Below are 27,514 nucleotides of genomic sequence, written 5' to 3'. Positions count from 1 at the left end.
CAAATGTAGGGAATGCTTCTAGGTGGTGGTGATAAAAAGATAAAATGGTAACAGTTGAATTTGTAGAAACCTTTCTGGAGCCATTTAAATATAGAATTTTTTTTTTAATTAGGTCTTACATTTTCTGGGAATTGGAAGAGAAAATTTATGTTACATTTCCTAATGTTGCATGATGATGTATAAATCTGTAAGAATAGAGACTTATTTTGAGGAATAAGTATAGACAAAGGCCAAGAATCAGAATCTATGATCTACTGTCCACTGAACAAGTAAAATTAAGACAAGGAGACATGATTTCCATAAAGATTTTAGATGTAAACTTTTTAGAATGATACTCTACTTTCTCTGAAATATACTGCTGCAACCTTGATATAAGGAAAGGGACTATCGAGAGACAGTAGAGATGTAAAAATATACAATAGATAATAAAATTATGTAGGCACCAAGACGCTCAGAGCTATACTGGCCCAAAGAAGAAGCACAGACCTTCTTTTTCCTTTTTTATTCCAATTGGCTAATTCTTCTAATGGATTTACAAGTAGGCTTGCTTCTATGCAAAACTTTCTGTGTGAGCCAATATGATTTAAATATTTCTCCTTTTCCCAGACCATAAGTGGCTAATCAATTCAATAATTAAAAAAATAAAAATGTCTACTTTATAGTAGCTCATCATGTTGGTTATTTGATTATCTCCAAGAAGTCATAAAACTCACCCAATTCTTTGGAAAATTTCTATTTCTTTTTTGTACTAATCTCATAGAAACTTAGTTTCTGTTTATCTATTTTTCAAACTCTGATAGAATGCATCACATGACTTGGAATATCAATTTTCACATAATGCTAGCAAAAGTGGGATTAATTATTACACTTATCAGAAATAGTATTATACTTTTTCATCATGCAATGCTATATTTTTATGTTCTTCTGATTTTTATCATACAGATCCATTGCATTCTGATTTCACACATTCTAATCTCATCACTAGGAGTATTTCTTTATGCTAATAGAACCAAAAATGTTCACATAATTCTCTGTGAGTAGACACAGAGAGTTTTGCTTTTCAAACTTAATCAGAAAGCGAGTCATCTGCTAGGAAAATGTGGTATATATTATCTCCAGTGGAAGTAAAACAATGGCAAAGGCTTCATATTAAATCACAAGAGAAAAGGTTTAGATTTTTGCCTTTCATATTTCATTCTAGGAAAAGAAATAGAGAGTATTTGTTTAATATAGTACTGGCTTTGCTTAAAGGGCTCCTTCTTAAAGTTATTTAATTAGGTGGAGGATGTAAAAATGTTTTTAAACTTGGTTATAAAGGTGTTTAAACATTCAGAAAAGTATGTAGAATGGTATAATGAGCCCCATGTATCATCCACTATTCAACAATTACCAATGGTCTACATCCTACTTCATTGTTTTGTCTCTCTACCCTCTTTTAACATCTTTAATGGCATTTAAATGCCCTAAACTTCCTTTGGGAATCAACAATACTTTCGTCAGTATCTAAAATATAAGTATATTTATGAGTCAGTATTCTTAGACGTTTATACTCATTAACATTTTGTTTCAGAATACCGTTGTGTGACAGTCACTCAGTTGTGTGGAACTCTTTGCAACCCAATGGACTATTCAGTCCAAGAAATTCTCCATGCCAGAATACTGGAGTCAGTAGCCTTTCCCTTCTCCAGGGGATCTTCCAGACCAAGGGATCAAACCAGTGTCTCCTGCATTGCAGGCAGATTCTTTACCTACTGAGTACCCCATTTTATCTCTTTATTTTTTCACTGTTTATTTTGTATTGGGGCATGACTGATTAACAATGTTGTGATGGTTTCAGGTGAGCAGCAAAGGGATTCAGCCATACATGTACCTGTATCTCCCCTAAATTCCCCTCCCATCCAGGCTGCCACATAACACTGAGCAAAGTTCCACGTGCTGTACTGTAGGTTCTTCGTGTACTCTCCCATTTTATATAAGGGACTTGAGCATCCTCTAATTTTGGAATGCTCTGGACCTCCTGAAACCAATCCTGCCTGGAATCAGAGGGAGGATTGTAGTAGGTATGTTAGTTTCCTTCTGCTACTGTTTAAAAAAAAAAAAAACTGCAAACTTAATTACTTGCAACAATGCAAATTTATTACTTTACCGCTCTGGAGGTCAGACATCTGAAATGGGTCTCACTGGGCTAAAAATTGGCTGTGTTATCTTCCGGAGACTCTAGTAAGAATCTGTAGATTTTTTCCTTTTCTAGCTTTTAGAAACTGCCCATGGCTCCTTTCCATCTTCAAAATCAACTAGTGTCAATCAAGTCTTTCTTACTGCAACTCACTCTGACCCTCTCTCTTCTGTCTCCCTTTTTGTCTGATGAGGACCCTTGAGATTACATTGAGCCACCTGGTTAATCGCCATCTCTAGGTCAGCTGAGCAGGAATTTTAACTCCTCTTGCCAGTGCAACCTGGTAACATTCATCAGTTCCAGATAGTAGGACATGAACATCTTTAGGGGCCATTGTTCTGTCCTGCACATTAGATATAATTTACACTGACTCATAAGTGTATATTTAAGTCTTTCATTTTAAGTAATGTAGATTTAACAGTCTTAGGGAAATAATAGAGGCATTTTGTTCAATCCAGTGGGTTGGGTCTCTCTAATTCTGTGGATTGATGATTTAACTCACAGTTTAATCTGAATAAACACAGTGATAACTATTGTCTTTGCCTTCCCTGGTGGTTCAGTGGTTAAGAATCTGCCTGCAATGCAGGAGAAATGGATTTGATCCCTGGGTTGGGAAGATCCCCTGGAGGAGGAAATGGCAACCCACTTCAGTATTCTTGCCTGGGAAATCCCATGGACAGAGGAGCCTTATGGGCTACAGTCCATGGGGTCGCAAAGAGTTGGACACAACTTAGAAGCTAAGCAACAACAACAAAATTATCATCTCACAGATTGTAGACTAAAGTTGAAAAACAACAATAAAAACAGGGGGCTTCCCTGGTGGTGCAGTGGTTAAGAATCTGTCTGCCAATGCTGGAGGCATGGGTTCAATCCTTGGTCCAGGAAGATCCAACATGCTACAGAGCAACTAAGCCCATGTGCCACAACTAGGGAGGCCTGTGTGCCTAGAGTCTGTGCTCCTCAACAAGAGAAGCCACTGCAATGAGAAGCCTGAGCACTGCAATGAAGAGTAGCCACCACTCACCGCCACTAGAGAAAGCCTGTGTTTAGCAACGATGACTCAACACAACCAAAAAATAAAAATAAATAAATCTTAAAAAAAAAAAGAAAACAATTAACTATAGAACAGTTTATAGACAGATTGGGCCTTCTAACTCAAAATCTTAACATTACTATCTATAAATGTACTTATTCCAGGGTATTTCTATAGCTCTGTTGCCTAGGATACCTCAACCATCTGAAATGTTAGGTACTCTCTGGATTCTCAATTTCTCTTCTACAGACTGCCCTAGGTCTTCCATGCCATATGCCCAAACACTCATTTTCCTTCCATTTTGTTCCCTAACACTATGCTCAGTGGGGAGGCCTCTCAGATTTACCTAACAGTGGAGAGAGATGGTGTGATTTCACTGTGGCCACCAGCGGTAAAGTTGTAGACAGACTACAGATGTGGAGCAGATGTGTATAATGATCATTTAAAAAAAATCCGTCCATGTAGAACTCTAATAAAAAAGGGACTGTGATAAACATTTATATGTTTGGCATTCATATTATTTAAACAAAATCATGAACTTGTTGCTCGTATGATTTCCCTTATATATGTCACTAAAAGCAATTTATTACTACATTTTTTAATTCTTTTGAGCTTTGGAGAATGACAGCTTTGCCCTCCTTCCAAATTCATGATGAATTGGCTTACCTTTTCCCTCTTCTGTTCTAGGTAGATTTTTTTTTTTTCCAAAAGGAAAGAAGAAACTTTCTTCAAAAGGGACATGTCCCAAGAAGGCAGCTTGAGCATTAGAATTAGATAGATTCTCAGCTCAGCCACTTGAGCTAGTTAATATTTCTGAGCCTTTGTTTCTCATATGCAAAATGGAGTTAACAGTATCATTCATAAGATTGCTGTGAAGAAAGGTTGGGGTAATGTCTTGAAAGCAGCTAATGAGGGCTTTCGGAGAAGGCAATGGCACCCCACTCCAGTACTCTTGCCTGGAAAATCCCATGGATGGAGGAGTCTGGTAGGCTGCAGTCCATGGGGTCGCTAAGAGTCAGATACGACTGAGCAACTTCACTTTCATTTTTCACTTTCATGCATTGGAGAAGGAAATGGCAACTCGCTCCAGTATTCTTGCCTGGAGAATCCCAGGGATGGGGGAGCCTGGTGGGCTGCCGTCTAGGGGGTCGCACAGAGTCAGACATGACTGAAGTGACTTAGCAGCGGCAAGAAGGCTTTACTGGGGGCTTCACTCATAGCTCAGTCAGTAAAGAGTCTGCCTGCAATGCAGGAGACCTGGGTTTGATTCTTGGGTTGGGAAGATCCCCTGGAGAAGGAAATGGCAACCCACTCCAGTATTTTTTGCCTGGAGAATTCCATGAACAGAGGAGCCTGGCAGGCTACCATCCATGGGTTGCAAGAGTTGTACGTGACTAAGGGACCACCAATGAGGTGTCTGTTGCATCAAATGTCTGTTCTCTTCCTTTTCCTGTGAAGGTGGAGGCTTTGTCACTAGAAAAGCACTTTTAGGACTATATATACTTGTTTTCAAATTAAGTTAGTTTTCTGTTTGTATCATGTGAAAATGCTTGCATAAGACTTTTATAAAAGTTGTAGGGTATTGTTTAGAAAGGTCTAATTTAAAACACATTATGGGAACTTCCCTGATGTTCCAGTGGTTAAGAATCTGCCTTGCAATGCAGGGGACATGGGTTTGATCCCTGGTCTGGGAACTAAGATAACACATGCTGGTGGAGCAATTAAGCCTGTTCACTGCAACTAGGAGAGCCCACGTATGGCAACAAAGACTTGAAAATTAAGTCTTGTCACAACTAAGACTTGACACAGCTAAATAAAAAATGAAATCAAAACAAGAAACTCAGATTACATGGCATATAATGAAAATCATTTTATTTGAAATATCTTGGGACACAGCAAGTAAGCAGGAAGTCATCATCCAGGAGCTGAAAGTAAGGTTCACTGAGGGTTCTAAATAATCATCATTTAGGAGAGCCCTCTTATATTTCAGTAATAAGCCATAGACAAAAAGAGCTTCCAAGTGGTACAGTGGTAAAGAATCTGCCTGTCAATGCAGGAAACTCAAGAGATGAGGGTTCCATCCCTGGGTTGGGAAGATCCCCTGAGGTAGGACATGGTGACCCACTCCAGTATTCTTGCCTGGAGAATCCCATGAACAGAGGAGCCTGGTGGGCTACAGGCCCTGAGGTCACAAAAGAGTTGGACATAACGACTGAGCACATACACACATAGATGAAAAATAATGAAGCACTGGTTTCAAATGGGTCCTCTAAATGCAAAGTCACAGGATAGGTGTCCTGCCAAGCAGATTTGATTTGTGACCAAATAGCTGTTCAGGTGGGCCACTCTTTTGTGGATTTCTCTGGATAGAAGTAAAGCATGAACCTGCTTTTTTTTTTTTTTTTTAATCACAGATAATGGTCTATGAATGACTGAGGCTTTCAAACAACCCTGGAAAAGCGACATGAGTTGTGTGTTCTCTCTTTAATTTTTCCACCACCCATGGGTTATAACATCTATGGTTATGGGCCATTGGGACCTTCCTCTGCACATGGGAAGAAATGTAGTCTCCTGGGGTGAGAGGAGATACAGAAACCGAAACGAAGAAAAATCTGATAACTAAACCCGATGACAGAGCAGAAATGTTTACTGATAAGGTAAAGATAGTAACTTGGTGACAGTTACACAAGCAGTTAAATAGTTGTTTCTAAGGCTAGGAAAAGACAGGCATTCTGTGTGATGGAGGGAATGGGCGTTTTAGATTTACTAACATGGATTTGAGAGTTTAGAGTTATTTGTGTTTGTGGTGAAGAGCTTGGACGGGAAGTCTTTGTTTACTGACTGAAAATTTAATAAATCAGTTTTCTTCCTGTCTTCTATCTTGCCCACAGACTATATCTTCTTAAATAGGATATTAAATTGCATGCATGAAGTTAAGCAAATGTGGGGTAGGAAAATTGCCCCATTGAAACAGATCTTAAGATGTCCTTAATTCACAGGAACATTAGGAAATTTTCAGAGTGCATCACCATTCGAGGAGATAAATATTTAAGGCAAGATTTCATGCTTCTCAAACCTCTGAGGCTGGAATAAATATTTTGAATTTGTGGCAAGTCTAGTAGAAGACCAACTCCCAAATCAAATCTGTACTGAGTGATAGAAAAAGAAAATGTGTTGAAGGACCTCAATAAATAGTGAGTATTACAAAGACATCCTTGTGTAAATCAAAATTTAGAAACAGAGGTGTTTTCCTGAATTTTATTTGGCTTTCAATAAAATAACAAAACAAGGAAGAATGGGAAGCCTCTGTTACAGAAAGGTAGGCGGGTTACAGTTTGGTAGATAAGACAATTTCACAAGCAAAGATTTTGAAAGAAAATATGAGAGGAAACCAATAGTCAAAGAAGAAATGGCTAAGTCAATTCCCAAGAATTTCTGAAAAACCAGGTTCAAAATACAGTTTCAGTCTGACAGGAGGAGGAGGGGAGCAGATATAAAGTGGTGGGGAAAAAAATAGGTCCAAGTCCAAGGTTTCCATCTGTTGTATAGACAAACCTTCCTTCTGGGTTGAGGATGGGCTCCAGATAGGGACCATGAAGAGGCAGCATTTGTGTGAAAATGTTTTTAATTTCTCTGGCCTGAAGCTGGATTTTTGGTGCAATTCAAGTCTGAGAGAATTCAGATAGAAAGCAAAAACAGCAATGCCTAGTTCACCTCTTGTCTTAATCTGGTTTTAAAAATAAAATCATATATTTGTCATTAGTTTAATTGTATCCAAACCTTTTATGATTATTATATCCTTAATTCGTATTTGTCAGTGATCCACTCTAACAAAGTTGTAAATGTGGCAGAAAGTGAGATGAGATGAAGGCAGTGAATAGTCATAGACTGTGGGTCTATGGACCAGGTGAATTTGGGACTGAGTCTGGTGGGCAAGGTCAAAAGGGAATTTGGGCAGAGGCAACTCTTTCTGGAGAATAGTGACCATCTGTTGCCTATTCATAAGCTACCTGATGATTAATATGTATTAGCTCTTTAGTTCTAGAATGAGGTAATGTAACTGCCATTGATGATTGCTAAAACAAAGACTTGTAGGTGTTAATTTGCCATTCAGTCAGTAGTGATGAAGCTAGAATTTGTGTTTAGTTCTGTGTGATCCAAAATCCACGTTTTCAAACTATGAACCCTATCCACATTGCATTTTCATCACGGTTGAAGTGGTGTGTGTTATTGTTTACTTCATCCAAGTCACATGTAAGACAAAATTATATTTCAGTTTTATTTTTAGCTCATCTACCATTTCACCTTACTTATGTCACTGCTCCTTTCTGCTTTTGCAAGTAAAGGAGGTAAGTGTGAATCAGAGCTCCATTTATTTTGTTGTCTTTCACGAGTTCTGCAATTCTATTAGTATATCAGTAGAATGCCCTTTCATAGTTTGAAGGAGGTGAGCAGTATTGGAGAAAATCTAACGGCTGGGAATCCATCCCTGAAGCACTCCCTTTCTGCCAATTCCTGGACATAACATTAAATTGGAAGAATTCCATGATAGAGCAAACTTTGAAAAATCAGAAACACTATTTAAAAATTCAAAGGATAAAACCTGCAGAAGCTGTGATGGACCCATTCATTGGATGATTTGACTACACACGTGTTTGCTGCTGGGACAGATTTTTTGCCCTTTGAATGAAGACCCCTTTCTACTTTCTTGACTTTGATTACTTTGGTGTTAGGGTCCATGTGATTTAAACTCAGCAGTCATCTCTCTGCGTTTTCATAAGATAAGTCAGTTCCTCAAATCTATTGGGTAAATGGCATAAAGTTTTGGTTTTAGGCTATTACACACTTCAGTCAAAAATCCATGGTACTAGTGGGGTTTCCCTGGTGGCTCGGAGGTTAAAGCCTCTGCCTCCAATGCGGGAGACCCAGGTTCGATCCAAGACCTGGGTTAGATCCCTGGGTCGGGAAGATCTGCTGGAGAAGGAAATGGTAACCCACTCCAGTATTCTTGCCTGGAGAATCCCATAGACGGAGAATCCCATAGACGGAGGAGCCTAGTAGGCTACAGTCCACAGGGTTGCAAAGAGTCGGACACGACTCAGCGACTTCACTTTCACTTTTCACTTTCAGCGGAATAGGAAAAATCTGTGTTACATACCTTTACCATTTTTGATTAATCTTTCATCAGAGTGCATAAAACATTTCTGATATGTGATGAGAAACAAGGGCAAGAAGAGGCAAGAGACCTCTCAGTAATCTTTATACTCTGCTGAAATATTCAGGACCAGCACTAGGGTTAGGAGTGTAAGAGGTTTGCCCTTTGCACCTTTGTTTGTCTTTTCCTCAGTCCCTCCCACCTAACCTTGTTGCTTTCTTGTTGTTGAGAGCCCCACCTTTTGGCTTGGCCACCAGAACTACCTGTTTTTTTAGGGTGAACATCCCACACTCCAGTAAAAGGATCTTCTCCTTTTACTCTGCCAATTTTTAACTGTCCTGTTTTCTCAAAACCCAGTTAAGTGACTAATCTGTTAAATCATTCAATCTGTTAAACTAATTGTATAAACCTGTTAATGAGTAACAGGGACTATCAAGGGATCCTCCTTCCAGAAACCACACAGAAATGAATGACTCTTTAGCTAGAAGCCACCAGAGGAGAAGTTAGTGTATTTTCTTGGCACTATTTAAATCACAAATCTCTTGTGCCCATTACTCTGCCTGAGTATAGATGGGAGAAACCATTCATAGACCACAAAAACAGTAAATGGGCAATAAGGAAATTCGGGAAAGGGCTAGAGGGGCCCTTTGGCCCTAAACCTACCCAGCACGTGGGAGGGACCGTTGATGCAGCACCTAGAGAAGAAAGCAGATGCTCAGAGCTCTCTCAGCCTTCAGGGGTATAGTCATGATCTGACTTGCAGAGTCAGTTTACCCATTTTGTTCATTCTTTTATTCCTTCTTTATTTCACATTTCCTGTGCAACTATTAGGATTCAGTCATGACGTATGGCTAAATGAATGAACAGCTCTGTCATTTCCATAGTTGAAACGATTAGTCAGTTAGCAACAGATTAAAACAAAACTAGGAATTCAGTTTTGTCTTAGATGAAGGCATCCTAAGATGCTTTTTTCATCCAAGTGCAAATAATCTTATATATTTATTTTCTTAAAACCAGTATAAAAGATAAAAAAACAAATTTTAAAAAGTATATTTTTATAAATATGCATCATTTGATTACCAGATAAATGATAGTCTTATTTCATGAAGAGCTATCACAGATTGGGATAATGACAATAATCAGTATTAACATTTATCGAGTACTAATTATAAGACTTATAATGGACCCCATGGACTATAACCTATCAGGCTCCTCTGACCATGAGATTTTCCAGGCAAGAATACTGGAGTGGGTTGCCATTTCCTTCTCCAGGGGATCTTCCCAACCCAGGGATGGAACTCGGGTCTCCTGCATTGCAGGCAGATGCCACCATCTGAGTCCCCAGGGAAGCCCAGTTATAAGTCAAGCAACTGTGCCATGTGCTGACCATGCATTTTTCACATTTACAACTCAAGAAGAAAATCCTATGAGACAGGTTCATTATTGCCTTCTTTTCCCAGGTGAGAAAACAGATCTAAAAATGCTGATTTCACCATTAGTATTTAGCACCTGAATTTGAAGCCAGGAGCAGAGTCTGTAGTCTTTGCTTGTTGTCAGCCTTCCTTACTCCAACTTTTTATTTTAAAAGTTGCAAACCATCTACTTACCATGTACCTAAATTCACTGAATGTTAATATTTTGTTATGTTCTCTCTATATATGTACATATTGTTGTTATTCGGTTGCCCAGTCATATCCGACTCCTTGTGACCCCATGGACTGTAGCTCACCAGGCCTCCCTGTCGCTCACCAATTCCCAGAGTTTGCCCAAGTTCATGTTCATTGCATTGGTGATGCCCTCCAGCCATCTGATCCTCTGACACCCTCTTCTCCTTCTGCCCTCAGTCTTTCCCAGCATCAGGGATTTTTCCAATGAGTCATCTGTTCTCATCACATGACCAAAATACTGGAGCTTCAGCTTCAGCATCAGTCCCTCCAGTGAATATTCAGGGTTGATCTCCCTTAAGATTGACTGGTTTGATCCCCTTGCTGTCCAAGGGACTTTCAGGAGTCTTCTCCAGAACCATAGTTCAAAGGTATCAACTCTTTGACTTTCTGCCTTCTTTACGCTCCAGCTCTTACAACTATACCTGACTACTGAGAAGACCATAGCCTTGACTATATGAACCTTTGTCAGCAGAATAATGTCCTTGCTTTTCAACACACTGTCTAGGTTTGTCATAGCTTTCCTGCCAAGAAGCAATTGTCTTCTGATTCCATAGCTGCAGTCATCATCCGCAGTGATTTTGGAGCCCAGGAAGAGGAAATCTGTCACTACTTTCACATTTTCCCCTTCTATTTGCCATGCAGTAATGGGGCCAGATGCCATGATCTTAGTTTTTTTTAATATTTAGTTTTAAGCCAGGTCTTTCATTCTCCTCCTTCACCCTTATCAAGAGGCTCTTTAGTTCCTCTTCGCTTTCTGCCATTAGAGAGGTATCATCCGCATATCTGAACTTGTTGAAGTTTCTCCTGCTTATCTTGATTGCAGCTTGTAACTCATCCAGCTCGGCATTTCTCATGATGTACTCAGTGTATAGGTTAAACAAACAGGGTGACAGCAGACAGCCCTGTTATACTCCTTTCCCGATCTTGAGCCAATCATTTGTTTCATACAGGGTTCTAACTGTTGCTTCTTGAACTGCATACGGATTTCTCAGGATACAGGTAAGATGGTCTGGTATTCCCATCTCTCCAAGAGCTTTCCACAGTTTTTCATGATCCACACAGTCAAAGGCTTTAGCATAATCAATGAAACAGAGATAGATGTCTTTCGGAAATTCCCTTGCTTTTTTTTGTAATCCAGCGAATGTTGGAAATTTAGTTCCTCTTCCTTTTCTAAACCCAATATGGACATCCGGAAGTTCTTGGTTCACATAATGCTAAAGCCTAGCATGCAAGATTTTAAGCATGACCTAACTAGCATGGGAGAAGAGTGCAATTGCCTGATGGTTAGCACATTCTTTGGTACTACCCTTCTTGGGAATTGGGATGAGGAATGACCTTTTCCAGTCCTGTGGCCACTGCTGGATCTTCCAGATTTGCTGACAAAATGAATGCAAAACCTCGATGGCATCATCCTTTGGGATTTGAATAGTTCTTCTGGAATTTCATCACATCCACTAGCTTTATTAACAGCAGTACTTCATAAGGCCCACTTGACTTTGCACTCCAGAATGTCTGGCTCTGGGTGACTAACCGCACCACCACAGTAATCTGGTTCATTGAGATATTTTTTATACAGTTTTTCCATGTATTCTTTCCATCTCTTCTTGACCTCTTCAGTGTCTATTAGGTCTCTACCATTTTTATCCTTTACTGGACCCTTCTTCAGGCAGAATGCTCCCTTGCTGTGTGTCTGTGTATGTTTATAGATAATACATATATTATGTATATGTGTATTTTGGAAAAATCTTTTGAAATAACTTGCAGAAAAATTGTATCTTTAAGAATATTTGTATTCCTCTATCTAGGACCAGACATCACATTTGATTGCCATATTGCTTTAGTTCTTTTAAGCTAAAAGAGTCTTCCTATCTTTCTTTGATTTTTAAGATATTGATATTTTTGAAGATACTGAGTCATTTATCATATAATATAAATTTATCTGATTGTTTTCTTATGATCAGAATCAAGTTAAGCATTTTTATCAAGAATACTGAGTAGATAATGTGTACTTCCCATTACTTTTCTTTAAAAGGCAACATAATGCCAACTTATCTGGTTAACCTCAAGATCACTGGGTTGTAAAGATATCATTTTCCCTCTTTCTTTGATGCTCAAATTGCACCAAATTTGGACAATGGAAACTCTTCCAAACTAGCTCCTATGTTCATTTGAAACATATGTATTAGTGTTTGAGCATTTTGTTGCTTTTTTACTCAACAATTATATTGTACTTTTCCTACCCTGGGCCTGAAATTAACCATTTCTTCAAGAAGCTTTCATTTGTTTTATCAGGAATGATATTAGAAACCAAGACCTGGGTTCCATTGTATTCTTTGATAAAAGACAGTTACCAAAAACAGTTTATTCTTTCCTTTTAAAAAATTTGTTTATTTATTTTAAAGCACATAACATAAAGTTTACTATTGTTAACTATTTTTAAGTGTGCAACAGTTAGGGTTATCATTGGCTTTAGACCTTTTAAGAGGACCTAGAACATATATGCGGAGAAGGCAATGGCACCCCACTCCAGTACTCTTGCCTGGAAAATCCCATGGATGGAGGAGTCTGGTAGGCTGCAGTCCATGGGGTCGCTAAGAGTCGGACACGACTGAGCGACTTCACTTTCACTTTTCACTTTCACACATTGGAGAAGGAAATGGCAACCCACTCTAGTGTTCTTGCCTGGAGAATCCCAGGGACGGGGGAGCCTGGTGGGCTGCCATCTATGGGGTCTCACAGAGTCTGACACGACTGACGTGATTTAGCAGCAGCAGCAGCAGCAGAACATATATGAATATAAATACAAATATGTGTGTATATGTGTATGTATTATCTATATTATCTTAAATTATAAATTTATATGACTTTTCCTCCCCTTCCCCCATCCATATTTGTAACTTCCTTTTCTCACAATGAGAAGCTTGGTTGTGAACAATGTATTAATTGCTTTCTTCTATATTATGCAAAAAGGCTTCCCAAGTGGCTGTGTGGTAAAACATCCACCTGACAATGCAGAAAATGCGGATGTGATCCCTGGGTCAGGAAGATTCTCTGGAGGAGGAAACGGCAACCCACTCCAGTATTCTTGCCTGGAGAATCCCATGGACAGAGGAGCCTGGCAGGCTATAGTCTGTGGGGTCACGAAGAGTCAGACATGACTGAGTACACACACATACTACACACAAAATAGTTTCAGTTACCACACCATATGTTTACCAACAAAAAATGTACTAAGTTTAATATCTTTGCTTGTTTTTAGAATACATTTCACTAAAAAGGTAAAAATTAATTTCACTAAGAGTACCATGTTCAATAATTATTTAAATTATAATCTCTGACTTTCATAATTGTCAACTGTTCATTTCCTTTTTTTATTTAATTTGATTTTCTGAACTGAAAGAAATGTTTTCATGATTCAAAAGTTATTCCCACAGAGCCTGTATTGCGTAATTCATTCATTCATTGATTCACAATGAGAACCAGGTTTAGTTCTAGGCATTGAAATATAGCACTGAGTTGGAAAGCAAGATCTCTGCCTAGTTAGGGATGGTCAACAGGAAACAAGGAAAGAAGTTAATTCCAGCAATTCTTACATTCAGTGGAGAAAATCTGGATAAATTGATAAGATAGAAACTAAGAATTGGAACAGAAAAAGCTACTTCAGATTGGGAAACTCAGAGATACGCTTTTGAAGTGGCCTTTGGACCAAGACCCGAGTACAAAGAAGAGAGTAATCAGGCTTCCAAGCAGAGTAATTCAAAATGCTCTAAGGCAACAACAGTGAATGGGAGAGGAGCAATGGAGGGAGAGAGCCAGGAAACTGTCCTGATGCCTCAGGGAGGGATGGAAAGGCTGTGGTGGACACTTCAGGTTTTATTCTAACAGTCACAGGAAGCCAGATAAATTGTCAAAGCAGAGAGGTATAAGATCTGGCTAATGTTGAAAAGTCACTCTAGTTACTATATGAAGACAAGATCGCAAGTGTGCAGAGGTGGAAATATGTAGGCTTAGGTTCAACAGCAGGAGGCTCCTGGCTCAGACTGAGGCAGTAACAGAAAAGACTGAGAAAGAGGCAGGATATATTTATTACAGAGCCTCCTGGAAAAACACACACACACACACATACACATTATCTTGGCAGTTTAATCAGAATATTCTAGCTATAATAAAATGAAATTTTTGTATTAAGATTTATGGAAGATAAATTTAATAAAAAGCTTTTCTGACTCTGAAACAATTATAAAGATTTTTTTTTCCTGCTCTGTACCATTTGGGAGAAAATTGGTGCCACGGTGTTTCATTGTGTATTTCCTACAAATAAGAATGTTCTCTTATATAACTGTAGTGTAATCATCAAATGAGGAACTAATATTGCTTTACTATGATACTCCAATTCTCAGATACCATTTAAGTTTTGCCCCAATAACATTCTTCTGTACAGAAAATCCAAACCAGAATTCCACGTTGGATCTAGTTGTCATATATCCACTGCTGTTGTTCAGTTGCTAAGTCTTGTCTGACTCTTTGCAACCTGATGGATTGCAGCACACCGGGCTCCTCTGTCCTCCTCTGTCTCCTGGAGTTTGCTCAGATTCATGTCCATTGAGTTGGTGATGCTAGCTAACCATCTCATCCTCTGTCATCCTGTCCCCTTCTCCTCCTGCCTTCAATCTTTCCCAGCATCGGGGTCTTTTCCAATGAGTTGGCTCTTTGCATCAGGTGGCCAAAGTATTGGAGCTTCAGCTTCAGCAACAGTCCTTCCAAAGGATATTCAGGGTTGATTTCCTTTAGGATGGACTGGTTGGATCTCTTTGCAATCCAAGGGACTCTTAAAAGTCTTCTCCAACACCACAGTTCAAAAGCATCAGTTCTTTGGCGCTCAGCTTTCTTCATGGTCCAACTCTCACATCCATACACGACTACTGGAAAAACCATAGCTTTGACTAGACAGACTTTTGTTGGTAAAGTAATGTCTCTGCTTTTTAATATGCTGTCTAGGTTTGTCATAGCTTTTCTTCCAAAGAACAAGCATCTTTTAATTTCATGGCTGCAGTCACTGTCTGCAGTGATTTTAGAGCCCAAGAAAATAAAATCTGTCACTCTTTCCATTTGTTTCCCCTTTTTGCCATGAAGTGATGGGACTAAAGGCCATGATCTTAGTTTTTTGAATGTTGAGTTTTAAACCAACTTTTTCATTCTTCTCTTTTACCTTCAGCAGGAACCTCTTTAGTTCCTCTTCCCTTTCTGCCATTAGGGTAGTGTCATCTGCATATCTGAGGTTATTGATATTTCTCTTGGCAATCTAGATTCCTTCTTGAGCTTCATCCAGCCTGACATTTCGCATGATGTGCTCTGCATATAAGTTAAATAATCAGGGTGACAACATACAGCCCTGACATACTCCTTTCCCGATTTGGAACCAGTCTGTTGTTTCATGTTTGGTTCTAACTGTTGCTTCTTGACCTGCATACAGGTTTCTCAGGGGGCAGGTAAAGTGGTCTGGTATTCCCATCTCTTTCAGAATTTTCCACAGTTTGTTCCAGTGTGTTGTTCCAGTTTGTTTCAGCTTAGAAACTCCCATTTATATGATAATTTTATATTTGAAAAGGATGCCAAGAACACTCCATGGGAAAAGGATAGTCTCTTCAATAAATGTTGTTGGTAAAACTAGACAGTCACCTATAAAAGAATGAAATTAGACCTTTGTCACAAAAAGTAACAAAAACTAATACAAGACTTAAATTCAAGACCTGAAATTATAACTTGTAGAAGAAAATAGGGAAAGAGTTCCTTAATATTGGCTTTAGCAACATTTTTTTTAATATGACAGTGAAAGCAAAAATAAACAAATAGAATTACATAAAACCCAAGCTATTTCTGTACAGTAAAAGAAACAAAAATAAAAAGGCAACCTATGAAATAGGAGAAAATATTTTCAAATCATCTGTGTGATAAGGAGTTAAATGTCGAAAATATATAAGGAACGCACAAAAAAGTGAAAGTGAAAATCACTCAGTCATGTCTGACTCTTTGCAATCTCATGGACTGTACCTACCAGGCTTCTCTGTCCATGGAATTTCCCAGGCAAGAATACTGGAGTGGGTTGCCATTCCTTTCTCCAGGGGATCTTTCCAACCCAGGGATCAAATCTGGGTCTCTCACATTGCAGGCAGATTCATTGCCATCTGAGCCACGGGGGAAGCCCTGAGCATTTGTTTACAAGTGAAAGTGAAACTTAATAACAAGAAAGCAAATCTATTAAGAATGACCAGAGAACCTGAATAGATATTTTCCCAAAGATGTACAAATGATCAGCATGTTCATGAAGAGATCTTCAATGTCACTAATAATCAGGGCAATGCAAATCAAAATCACAAGGAGACATCACCTCACTGTTAGAATGGCTATCAATGAAAAGCTAAAAGATAACTTTAGCTAGAATGTGGAGAAAAGAGAACCTTGTGCACTATTTGTGAGAACAAATGGTGTTCTTAGACGCTTTTAATGACTATAAATTAATTATTTCATACAAAATCCCTCAAAATAGGTTTGTCTGGTGTTTTCTCATGATTAGATTTTCATGTTTTGAATTGTGGCATTAATATCATGAAAAAGAAGTCATTTGCTTTTCATTGCATTCTATCAGGAAGGGCGTAATTTTTATTTATCTAACTTCTAGTGCTACTTACATTAATTCTTCACTTCAGGTAGTATCTGCCAGACTTCTTTAGTGTAAATAGAACACAAGCAGATAACTTCTTTAACTCACTTGGATTCTATACCCAGCTCTAGAAAACCACCCGTTCTCCATATGGCCTCCCTCCTTCTCACCTGTTTGGATTCCAGCACCCTGTAATGGGTTACTCCTGTGTGGACACCAACTCAGACTTTGATACTCTAAACGAAGTCACTGATGCTAGTCCCTCAAGCTTCTTCAGCTGTGGGCACCATATCCAACTTGACCAGACTCCAACTCTATGAGTCAGTCATTCCCACCCTCCAGATCACGTAGGCACTCTCCTCCCCTGGGGCTCCATATGGAGTTGACCTCCTCATGGACATCCTTCTGACTCAGCTCAGGGTTTACTACCCTACTCTGGACCACCATTCCTCATGAGAGCACTCTGGTCACACGGCTCAGGCTCCTCTAAAACGCCCTAGAGGGCTCCGTATTTGCGTAGATGCCTCTCCCCTGACTCAGGCTCCACCCCCTGTTGTGGGTAGTTGTACATGTGGATGTCCTCTCTCCTTCTTAGGCTTTAGCAAGCTGCTCTGGGCCACCGTGGCTGCCACCTGCCCTAGAACACACAACTGCCTTGTTCTGCCTCACCTAATAGTGCTCAGCTAAAACTGGCCAGGAAGGAAAAAGGAGAGGGAAGGGAAGGGGGAAAGTAAGAGAGAGAGAGAGAGTATTTTGGAAAAATATTCTGAAGCTGGGTAATATCACACAGAGAAAAGTGAAGTCACTCAGTCGTGTCCGACTCTTTGTGATCCCATGGACTGTAGCCTACCAGGCTCCTCTGTCCATGGAATTTTCCAGGCAAGAGTACTGGAGTGGGTTGCCATTCCCTTCTCCAGGGGATCTTCCTGACCCAGGGATCAAACCCAGGTCTCTCGCATTGCAGGCAGACGCGTTACCATCTGAGACACCAGGGAAGCCCCCAAAGGGAGATTTAAAAAATCACATCCAAGAACAATCGAATTGAGTTCACAATGATTTCAAGGCTAATAACATAAAGCAAAATGTATGAAATTCAGGAGGATCATGATTTAACTGAGAAAAACTTCTGAAATTAAGCAAAAATCTTGGAGACAGTATATCTAATGCTTTCAATTAAACTTTAAAAGAGATTTTGTATAGTTTTAAAAACACAATTTGCAAACTTTCAAAATAGTGTCTATTAAGCAGTGAACATCTTTATTTTCTAACTAATGTGCAGTGATTTTAAGAAAAAGTAGAAACACTTTTGGAATGCTTGCATTTTTCCAGAGGAAATCTAAGAGGAAAATAAATGTCAGCCTGATATAAAAACTGAGTAGTTTGGGTAACTGTTATGGAGAAAAACACCAGAACCTATTACTTTTATTACCAGTAAAATAAAACATCATTTTTAGAATCAGAATACCCTCTCCATAATTGTAAATGTCACTGTTTTCTTTACTGTGTACTTTGTGTTTATACAAAGTCATTTGTAATGGCAGAAAGTGTCATTTCCAAATGTCCCAACAATTCTAGGTACAAACATAACAAGATATATTTAAGAAAAGAGTTTCTTTCTGTATTCCAGAATTTTCTATCACTCAATGAAATAATTAAGATTTGGGACATGACTAAAATGTGAAAGTAAAGAGAAAAAAAATACCACAATTTGGAAGTTATTTGTAAGTTGGCATAGAAAAGAGTTAAACTAATAGTTTTGACTTGGAAAATTCTTTCTTGGTAATTAAATTCATATTCTCCAGGTCAGTCAAGCTCTGAGAGTAAAAAGATAGAATAAAATAAAACCAGTATACAGAGCATTACTACAAATTTCAAAAGATTCTTATTTCAGATATATATAAGCTATATGAAGTAGAGAACTTAAGAAGTGATTTGAGGGACTTCTCTGGCAGTACAGTGGTTAGAACTCAATGCTTTCACTGCCTGAGTTCAGTCCCTAGATAGGGAACTGAGATCTTGTGGCATGGCCAAAAATAAATAAATAGATAAAATTAAAAAGTAAAAGAAGTGATTTGAATAATTTAACTTTAAAACACATAACCTCAGATTTTTGGTATTTGTTCAGAATCACACATTATTAGCATAACCACCTTCTTAATTTTGCAGGCATTAGAAGTAACTCTGTTCCTAAAGCTTGATAGGCCTTCAGGGTCTTCAAACTACGCAGATGCTTCGGGGCTCATGGGCAAAACGCTCAATAGCATACAGTGAATATCTCTTTCCTCTAGATGCCTGTAAGAACCTACTCTCGGCAAACTGCCATAATCTTCCTTAAGGTGTTAGCTGAGAGATGGGAGGCTTTAACATAGTATCAGAGAGAAGGATAATAATTCAGGGTAAAAGGATATTTTAGGATTAGCTTCCTTGATGACTCAGATGGTAAAAAAGTCACCTGCAATGTGGAAGACCTGAGTTCGATCCTGGATTGGGAACATTCCCTGGAGGAGGAAATGGCAACCCACTCCAGTATTCTTGCCTGGAGAATCCCCATGGACGGAGGAGCCTGGCGGGCTACAGTTCATGGGGTCTCAAAGAGTCAGACACAACTGAACGACTAAGCACAAGCACATAGGATTAACTAGAAAAGGGCCTGAGATGAGGACCCTTGTGCAGGGAGAAACTCTAGAAGATCCAAGCCTTCCTTCCTGAGGGTCTTGCTCCTCTGGATATCAAGACTAACTAGGTCAGGGTCATGGCTGCTGTACCCAGTAAAAGAGATGGTCCAGTGACTCCCTTACACACATTCCCTTATGCCCCATTCTGTAGTGATAGTCTTACCTCCTCACAATGTGTAGGGTTAACTCCCCTCACTGGTGTGTGATGTCCTTTGGTCGCCTACTGACCTTCTGGCACAAGAAGTGTCCAGGCGGCATCCAATGCTTTAGGTTTACAGTCAACCTTATGATGTCCTCCTGGTGGAAGCATTTCCCCTCCAGGAAGCAGAGACTAAAGTTGTTCAAGTTGATTACTGTGGGGGATGGCAAATGGGGTCATTCCTACTTTTACCCTTTAAGTGCTGGGCCGATATTTCCTAGCTACTAGGGACACAGGATCAATGCAATAGCCAAAAATAGGTTATAGGTTAAATTCTATGCTGTGTCCTAAAGGATAGTGCCCCATTCTCACAAAATGTCTTCTCCAGGCTGGTGTTTCAGCTCTGTCTTTAAAAAGTCATTCTCCTTCTTGTCCTACCTGTAGTTTTTGGATGCATGGCATGATCTGAGGACCCCATTGTCGTGTGTCCACCATTGCACCTCTTTGACCATAAAGTACATCCCTTGATTCAAAGTAATGATTACTTAATGAACCAGACTGAGGCTGGCCGAGGCACTGTAGATAGTAAAGGCAAGTCCATCTCTGGCAGACATAGCGACCCTGAGCAGGGAATATGGTTGCTCCTTGCAGGATGCAGGTGTCCATCTTAGAATTTATTGCTGGTCTTGTCTTGGGAAGGAGGCAAATTCCGAGGCTCTCCCAAGCCAAGTGGCTTCAAGTATTGTCCCAAGGATAGAACACTACTCCAGAAGAGGCTGCAGTCATGAGCTGTTACCAGCAACACCTACAGCAGCCAGTAAAAGAGATTTCCAAGCATCTGGACCTTTTAGCTCATCACATCATCTCATGAGAAATAGGGGTAGTATTCTCAGATGGCCACAGAGACCAGCCTGGTAAAGTAATTGAGTGAAGCATGGCCAACTTGAGAGCTAACGCCCAGTGGAAAAGGGAAGTGCCAGTGTATTATTGCCAACACTGTTGCCAGATCTTCTAATTTCTCATGAGAATCTGAAAATCCAGATTTATTTTCATGCAAAATCTCTCAGTTTTTAAATGTTGATAATCATATCATCAGTTTTGCTAATAGAAAACAGATGTAATATCCAAATTAGCATAACTGGAGGAGGGAGAATGGTGGAGAGTGAATCTACAGGAGCAAATAGAAGATATCCAGCCCAATGACCAATTCAGAATTTAAAAAAGCATTTTGGTTCAATAGCATGACGCACTCTCTTAGTCTGCTTGGGTTTCCATAACAAAATATCATAGACTGGTTGGCTTAAACAATAGAAATTCATTTTCTCATGGGCTTGGAGGCTACAAGTCTGAGATCATGGTGCTAGCATGATTGGTTTCTGGTGAGGGGTGTATTCCTGGTTTGCAGTCAACCATCTTCTCACTGTATCTTTATCGGGTCTTTCTTTCCTTGGGGTGTGCACATGGAGAAAGAGAGAAAATTAAAGGAGGGTGGGCTTTCTCATGTCTCTTTTGATAAGGAAAAGTTATGTTTTTCCTTATAAATGCATTTTCCCCAGAACATGCTAATTAATCCTATAGGATCAGAGCCCAACCGTTATGACCATGTTTCTTCACTGGAGAAGGGAATGGCAGCCCATTCCAGTGGTCCTGCCTGGAGAATTCTATGGACAGAGGAGCCTGGCCAGCTATATCCATGGGGTCACAGAGTCAGACATGACTGAGCAACTTACACATATACACTCCATCACTTCTTCATCTCCAAATACAGCTACATTGGGGGTTAGAGCTTTAACACATGAATTTGGGTAGCGAGGGGTACAGAAACATTCAGTCCATAACAGGTACCAAATAAAAAACTTAGATAAAATAAAACAAACAAAACGTGAATTCCAGCCAGCATTAGAACACCAGCGTTTGACCTCTGATAGAAACAGCAACTAACTGCTTACATACAAGGTTGGCTCTAAGTCTGTTGCATTTGTGTGTCCCGAGATGTGAGTCAGTTAGACAGTAGCTGGACCACAATGTTTGATTTACTGTTAAATTGATTACCCCAAGTTTTCACCTGTAAAAAGAAATAATGAGAAATCTGGGAAAATTATAGAACTGAAAAATATGTTGCTGTGCTTTTCACTTGAGACGAATTTTCTGGTTCAACAAGTACTGACCTAGTAATTTTCTTGCTCTTTTTGATTTCAAACTGAGCTCCACATTCTAAACCAATAAGCAGAGGAACAGAGAAGTAAAAACAATGTAGGAATGAAAATAGATATCAGGCATGGTGTCTTGATCAGTATCAGAATACATTAAGATGTCTCCAAAATTTCTCTGTCCACAATGGGTAGAAAAAATGCACTGAAGAATCAGGAGAGGACTCCCTTGGCAGTCTAGTGGTTAATGCTCTCAGCTTCCACTGCAGTGGGCACAGTTTCCATCCCTGATGAAGGAACTAAGATCCAGCATGCTGCTCGAGGCTCACCCAAAAGAAAATAAATGAATAAATAAATAAAAGGAGAATGTTTTTAAAAAAAAGATATCTTAGCTGCTATATTTTAATAGAACTCTCAACCAAAAACCACAAAGGGGCCAAAGAACTGAAGATGTACTCCAGCATCCAATACATGGATATCAAATTGTGGTCCACAGATAAACAACTTCAGCATCATCTGAGAACTTGCTAGAAACACAAAATTTAGCCCCATGAAGACACTGAATCAGAAACTCTGGGGATAAGGCTCAGTAGTTGTTTTAACAAGTCCTCCAGGTGATTCTGTTGCACCCAGCATTTAAAGAAATTTAGCTGTATATTGGGCTTCCCTGGTGGCTCAGTGGTAAAGAATCTGCCCACAGTGTGGAAGACATGGGTTCGATCTCCGGGTCAGGAAGATCCCCTGGAGGAGGGCATAGCAAACCATTCCAATGCTCTTTCCTGGAGAATCCCATAGACAGAGGAGCCTAGCTGGCTGCAGTCCATAGCAGTCCATTGCATTGCACAGAGTCAGACTCGACTGAAGCAACTTAGCAGCAGCAGCAGCTGCATATTAACAAGTTGATGGGAGGAAGTAGATCTGGGAGGAGAAAGGGAAGATATTGGCATTTCACCATGTCTGCAGTGTCCCAGGCATTGTATTAGGAGATCCAGTGACAGCATCAGAATATGAGACCAAGTCCATCCAACTCCAAAGACCATGTGCTGATTCCATTCATTCAGATTTTCTCCTTAAAATATGTATTAACTATCTCTCTCTGCTGGGCCAAGTTCTTCATAAGTGTTATCTTCTTTAATCTTTACAAGTGTTCCTGAGAACCCTTGTATATTACTCCCATTTTACAGGTCAAGTAAATCAGGATACAAAAGTTAAATCATTTTCTCACTGTGGCATAGCTGGTCAAGGGCACAGATGGGATTTACACTCAGTTCAGAACATCATAAAGCCCGTGTTCTCACCTTACCTTCCTATACCCAACTGTTTCCTTGTTTGTTAAATCTTCTTCCTTGGGTTTCCACTGCCTACCTACTCCTCTTTGTTCTCTGTGTTAGAAAAGTCAGTCTTTCTCAACTGGCTTGCCACATCTGAAGCACAGAACACAGGAAATTATTTGAGAGGATATTCTCTCAATTATTCAAAGGATGGCCCTTAACTAGTGCCAGGGGAGGTGCATGGGTTGGGGCGGAAGAGCCAATTCATTACACACAATGGAAGCTTTTGGCATCAGCACTTGATTCTCTCAACAAAACCCCCTTGGAGCAAGCCTAGAAGCCAGATGGAAAAGCATTCTTATTAACCCATCTGGCAATTCACTTTACTCTCTTTTTCCCAAGCTTCTCTTTGAATATCTTCCTTCAGTCGGAAAACTTGCCAAGAGAAAGCATGAAATAGTTGAGAAGTTCAAACCCAATACCTCTGGTAGATAGACATGCCTCACTTGATAATTCACTTCCATTCCCTGGATTCTGTTTCTTCAACAGAAAGTGTTGTCTCTATTCGTGAATGTTGAAGACCATTCTGTCCGGTTCTAGCATTCTACGATTTATGAAAATAAATTAAGCACTTCTGTCCAATCACCCTTCTTTATTCCAAAGAGGGGAAAAAAATAAAAAAGGAATATGCTTGTGTCTTTATTGTAAATACGTGTGCATCTTTACGTGTAATCACTTGGGACTTTTTGGATATCACTGCATGTGGTTTTCTTCTTGATAGTGATGGGGTTCAGGGCACACTGTCCCTAAAGGTCCATATAGTCAAAGCTATGGTCTTTCTGGTAGTCATGTATGAATGTGAGAGTTGGACCATGAAGAAGGCTGAGCATCCAGTAATTTATGTTTTTGAATTGTGTTGCTGGAGAAGACTCTTGAGAGTCCCTTGGCCTGCAAGGAGATCAAATAAGTCAGTCCTAAAGGAAATCAACCCTGAATATTTCATTGAAAGGACTGATGCTGAAGGTTCAATACTTTGACCACTTGATGCAAAGAGTTGACTCATTGGAAAAGACTATTGCTGGGAAAGATTGAAGGCAAGATGAGAAGAGTATGGCAGAGGATGAGATGGTTAGATAGCATCACCAACTCAATGACCATGAATTTAAGCAAACTCTGGGAGATAGTGGAGGACAGAGGAGCCTGGCTTGCTGCAGTCCATGGGGTCTCAAAGAGTTGGACACAACTTAGAGACTGACCAAAAGCAACCCCCCAGATATGGCACCCTTGGCTTATTGAATATTTTAAGCTCAAGGTATATGAGAAAATGAGAGAAGCATGATAGTGACTCTGACTTCCCTTTCCTCCCCTTCTTCCCTGAAACAGGTCACAAAACCATCAGGTAAAGGATGGCCTCCAGGTGCCCAGAAGAAAGGAGCCAACTTATCTCTGAAGACAAGGGACCTGGAAGAATTCTAACAAATAAGTCTCACTCTGTTACCCCCAGTTCACTACACTCTCCTCATACTTCCTAACCTATCTTATTCCTCTGCAACTGTCCTCTTTCTATAAAATCAGTATAAAAATATACAGGTTTAATTTTGAATCTTCATTTCCTTTTGAAAGCTCCCTTGCCACATAAAACTTATATTAAATAAATCTGTATGCTTTTCTCTTGCTCATCCTATCTTTTTTCAGTTTAATTTCAGACCCAGCCTACAAATCTGAGCATCAAGGAAAATGTTTTCCTCTCCTAAAATATTCATGATGATTTCCTTGGACAAGTTTATGTAAAGATCTTTGTTCATGAAACACCTACATTTAGAATTCAAGTTAAGATTAAGGGTGAAGGTAAAGGTTACCCTAAGAGTTCTTGAGAAGCCTTTATCATATGTTGAATCCAGCCTGTTTATGGTGACTCATTTGATTCAGTTCAATTCAATATGATCTGTTTTACTCTTCAGTGTTTTCCTATATACAACCCCTGTAAGCATCACATTAATTCATGGAAAATTGGCTAGAAATTCTCTTCCAGTGGAAAAGTTAATGCCATGAGTGACTAGACCTGCTAATTAATAATTTTAGAGGTTATGATGGAATATTCCTTAGTAGGAAATTCCATTTTGTCTTGAGCAATATGTATGTTTAAAGCTTTTCATATCTCTAAAAATTAGAAGATTTTTGGTTGACTTTTTAAAAAATATCTCCCCCCAAAACAGAATAATAAGATACGTTGCCTTTTATAATCACTCATCATTTATCCAGTCCATACATCCATCAAATTAAAAAAAATTCTTTATAAAGAAAATCTAAAATATACTAATCAAGCAAACATAGGCAAGTGTTGTAGAAAATTAGTCAAAATAAGATCTGGAGAATGCTCCAAATCTCTTTAACTGGGTTGTTTGTAGGTTCATCAGAAGGGAATTTAAATGGCCAAAGGGAGATGGCAGAGAAAAATCCCCTAATGCTTAACTGCTTCCAGCTGCTATCTTAGCATCCAGCCAATAAAGATTTATAAACAGTACATTCTTTGTTTCATGCTGAGGTCCCTCAGTATGCAAAAAAAAAAAAGAAGATAAAATTCAACATGGTTGCTTTCAGCCTAAGACAAACTAATAATCTATGGAAGACAAAGAATGAGGAAGTACCACTCTGAGAAAGAATTAGTATCTGAATTAAATGGAGTGATCTCTTACAACCATCCTGATGCTAGTCAGCTATAATTTTGTTATTCAATCCGATTCTTTGTGATCCCATGCCTGCAGCACGCCAGGCTTTCCTGTCCTTCTCCATCTCCCAGAGCTTGTTCAAACTCATGTCCATTGAGTTGGTGATGCCATCCAGCCATCTCGTCCTCTGTCCATCCCTTCTCCTCCTGCCTTCAATCTTTCCCAGCATCAGGGTCTTTTCCAGCGAGTTAGTTCTTCACATCAGGTGGCCAAAGTATTGGAGCTGCAGCCTCAGCATCAGTCCCTCCAATAAATATTCAGGATTGATTTCCTTTAGGATTGATTGGGACTGATTGGTTTGATCTCCTTGCAGTCCAAGGAACTCTTAAGAGTCTTCTCCAACACCAGTTTGCTAATAAATACTTCTGCTAAAGCATTTAATCTGTAAAAATATAATCAATAAAAGTATACTTTTTTTTTTTTTCCAAAGTTGAAAATGTATAGATTTGCCAAAATTTGCTAAAGCTCTCCTAAATAAAATCAGTGCTCCTTCTCTTTTTAAGAATTGGGAACAAACAACCTTTCAGACATGATTAACTGTGAGAGCTAGATTATATAGATGTGAATACTAGGCATATGCATATCATAGGTGTATACAGTTCCATTGTGATTAAGTAAAATCAGCAAAATTTGTTTCACATGTTGAAGATTAAGCTTAATTATAATTGGGATAAATGATAGCTAGACATAAAAAAATAGCTACATTTTAACTTTAATTACCACTATTGGGATTTTCCTATTGTTCTACATAAAATCTGTTGTCTAATTTTGGCACTCGTTCTTTCATTTACTCACTCAGTCGTGTTTATTTAACACTTTCCATGTGCCATGCCCTGTGTTAGACAATGAGAGTACAAACAATAGAGTAGTCAAGAGCCCTGACTTTGGATTTCAGTGGGGGAGACAAACAGTAAGACAAACACACTATTAACTAAGACTACTGACTTTTAAACAGAGATTCAGGATGAAAAAGAGTCAGCGCTGTGATGAACTAAGGAAAGACCCTTTCAGGCAACCAGATATGACAAAGGCTCTTGTGACTAGACTTAGGTAAAGGAGGGAGGTGGGAGGAATGCTATAAGATATGGGCAAGTTTCAATTTTACTGCAATACAATAGGCAGTCACTGAAAGGTTTCTGTCAAGAGAGTTTCTGGAGATAACCTCTGTTTAACCGTGGATTGTCTGGAAGCTATGTGGAGAATGGGTTTGAGAAACACTTTATTTCAAAAAAGTAATGATACAGATTAGATGAATATTTTAGTAATTCAGGTGGGGAATATTGAAAAAGATAAATTTTGCGGATAGGAACACAGTATTTGCTCAGGATGGCCCCCAGATTTCTGACTTTAGTAATTAGATAGAAAATGATCATACCAGGTCTCGAGGTTGTGACTATAAGGTCAAGATAAGGCAGATGAGAGTGGAGATAAAGGAATTATCTAGAATGCCATTTTGGATGAGTTATTCAACTTGAGATAACAGTAGGCAGTTGGTTGTTCAAATCTGAGGCTCAGAATCAAAGTCCAGAGTAGAGATATAAATGTAGAAATTGTCAGTATATAGATAATATTTAAATTTATGTGGCTAGCAGAGATGAGCTAGGGTGAAAACACAACAAAGAGAAAAGAGGGAACAGAAAGGAGTCCAAATATTAATAAATGTCAGTATTTTTTAGGCTGAAAGAAGGGGGAGGGACCAGAGAATTGGACCAAGCAGGCTGAGCAAAGCTAGAACAGGAGGAGTTGTGAAGAAGTGGATTTGTGAGAGGAGAGTGTTCACTTATTTAATATTGAACATGCTAGAAATTCTAGCAGATACAGTTGGATTAGATACAGTTAGTGACAACTAGGCCCAATC

At 39.2% G+C, this 27,514-nt stretch overlaps 1 long non-coding RNA gene across 1 annotated transcript in view; it reads left to right on the top strand.

The window, feature by feature from the left end:
* The window catches only part of LOC122426413, a 95,852-nt gene extending 71,225 nt beyond the window's left edge, over positions 1-24,627 (top strand). Inside the window, exon 3 of the long non-coding RNA XR_006265158.1 lies at positions 24,311-24,627. This is a non-coding gene — a long non-coding RNA (uncharacterized LOC122426413). The remainder of the gene's footprint in view (positions 1-24,310) is intronic.
* Positions 24,628-27,514: the final 2,887 nt, after the last annotated feature.

This window comes from Cervus canadensis, chromosome 24, assembly GCF_019320065.1.
Source record: "Cervus canadensis isolate Bull #8, Minnesota chromosome 24, ASM1932006v1, whole genome shotgun sequence".
In the NCBI taxonomy this organism is placed as follows: Eukaryota; Metazoa; Chordata; class Mammalia; order Artiodactyla; family Cervidae; genus Cervus; species Cervus canadensis.
The sequence above is the reverse complement of the archived record's forward strand: the minus strand, read 5'-3'. Positions and strand labels throughout refer to the sequence as shown.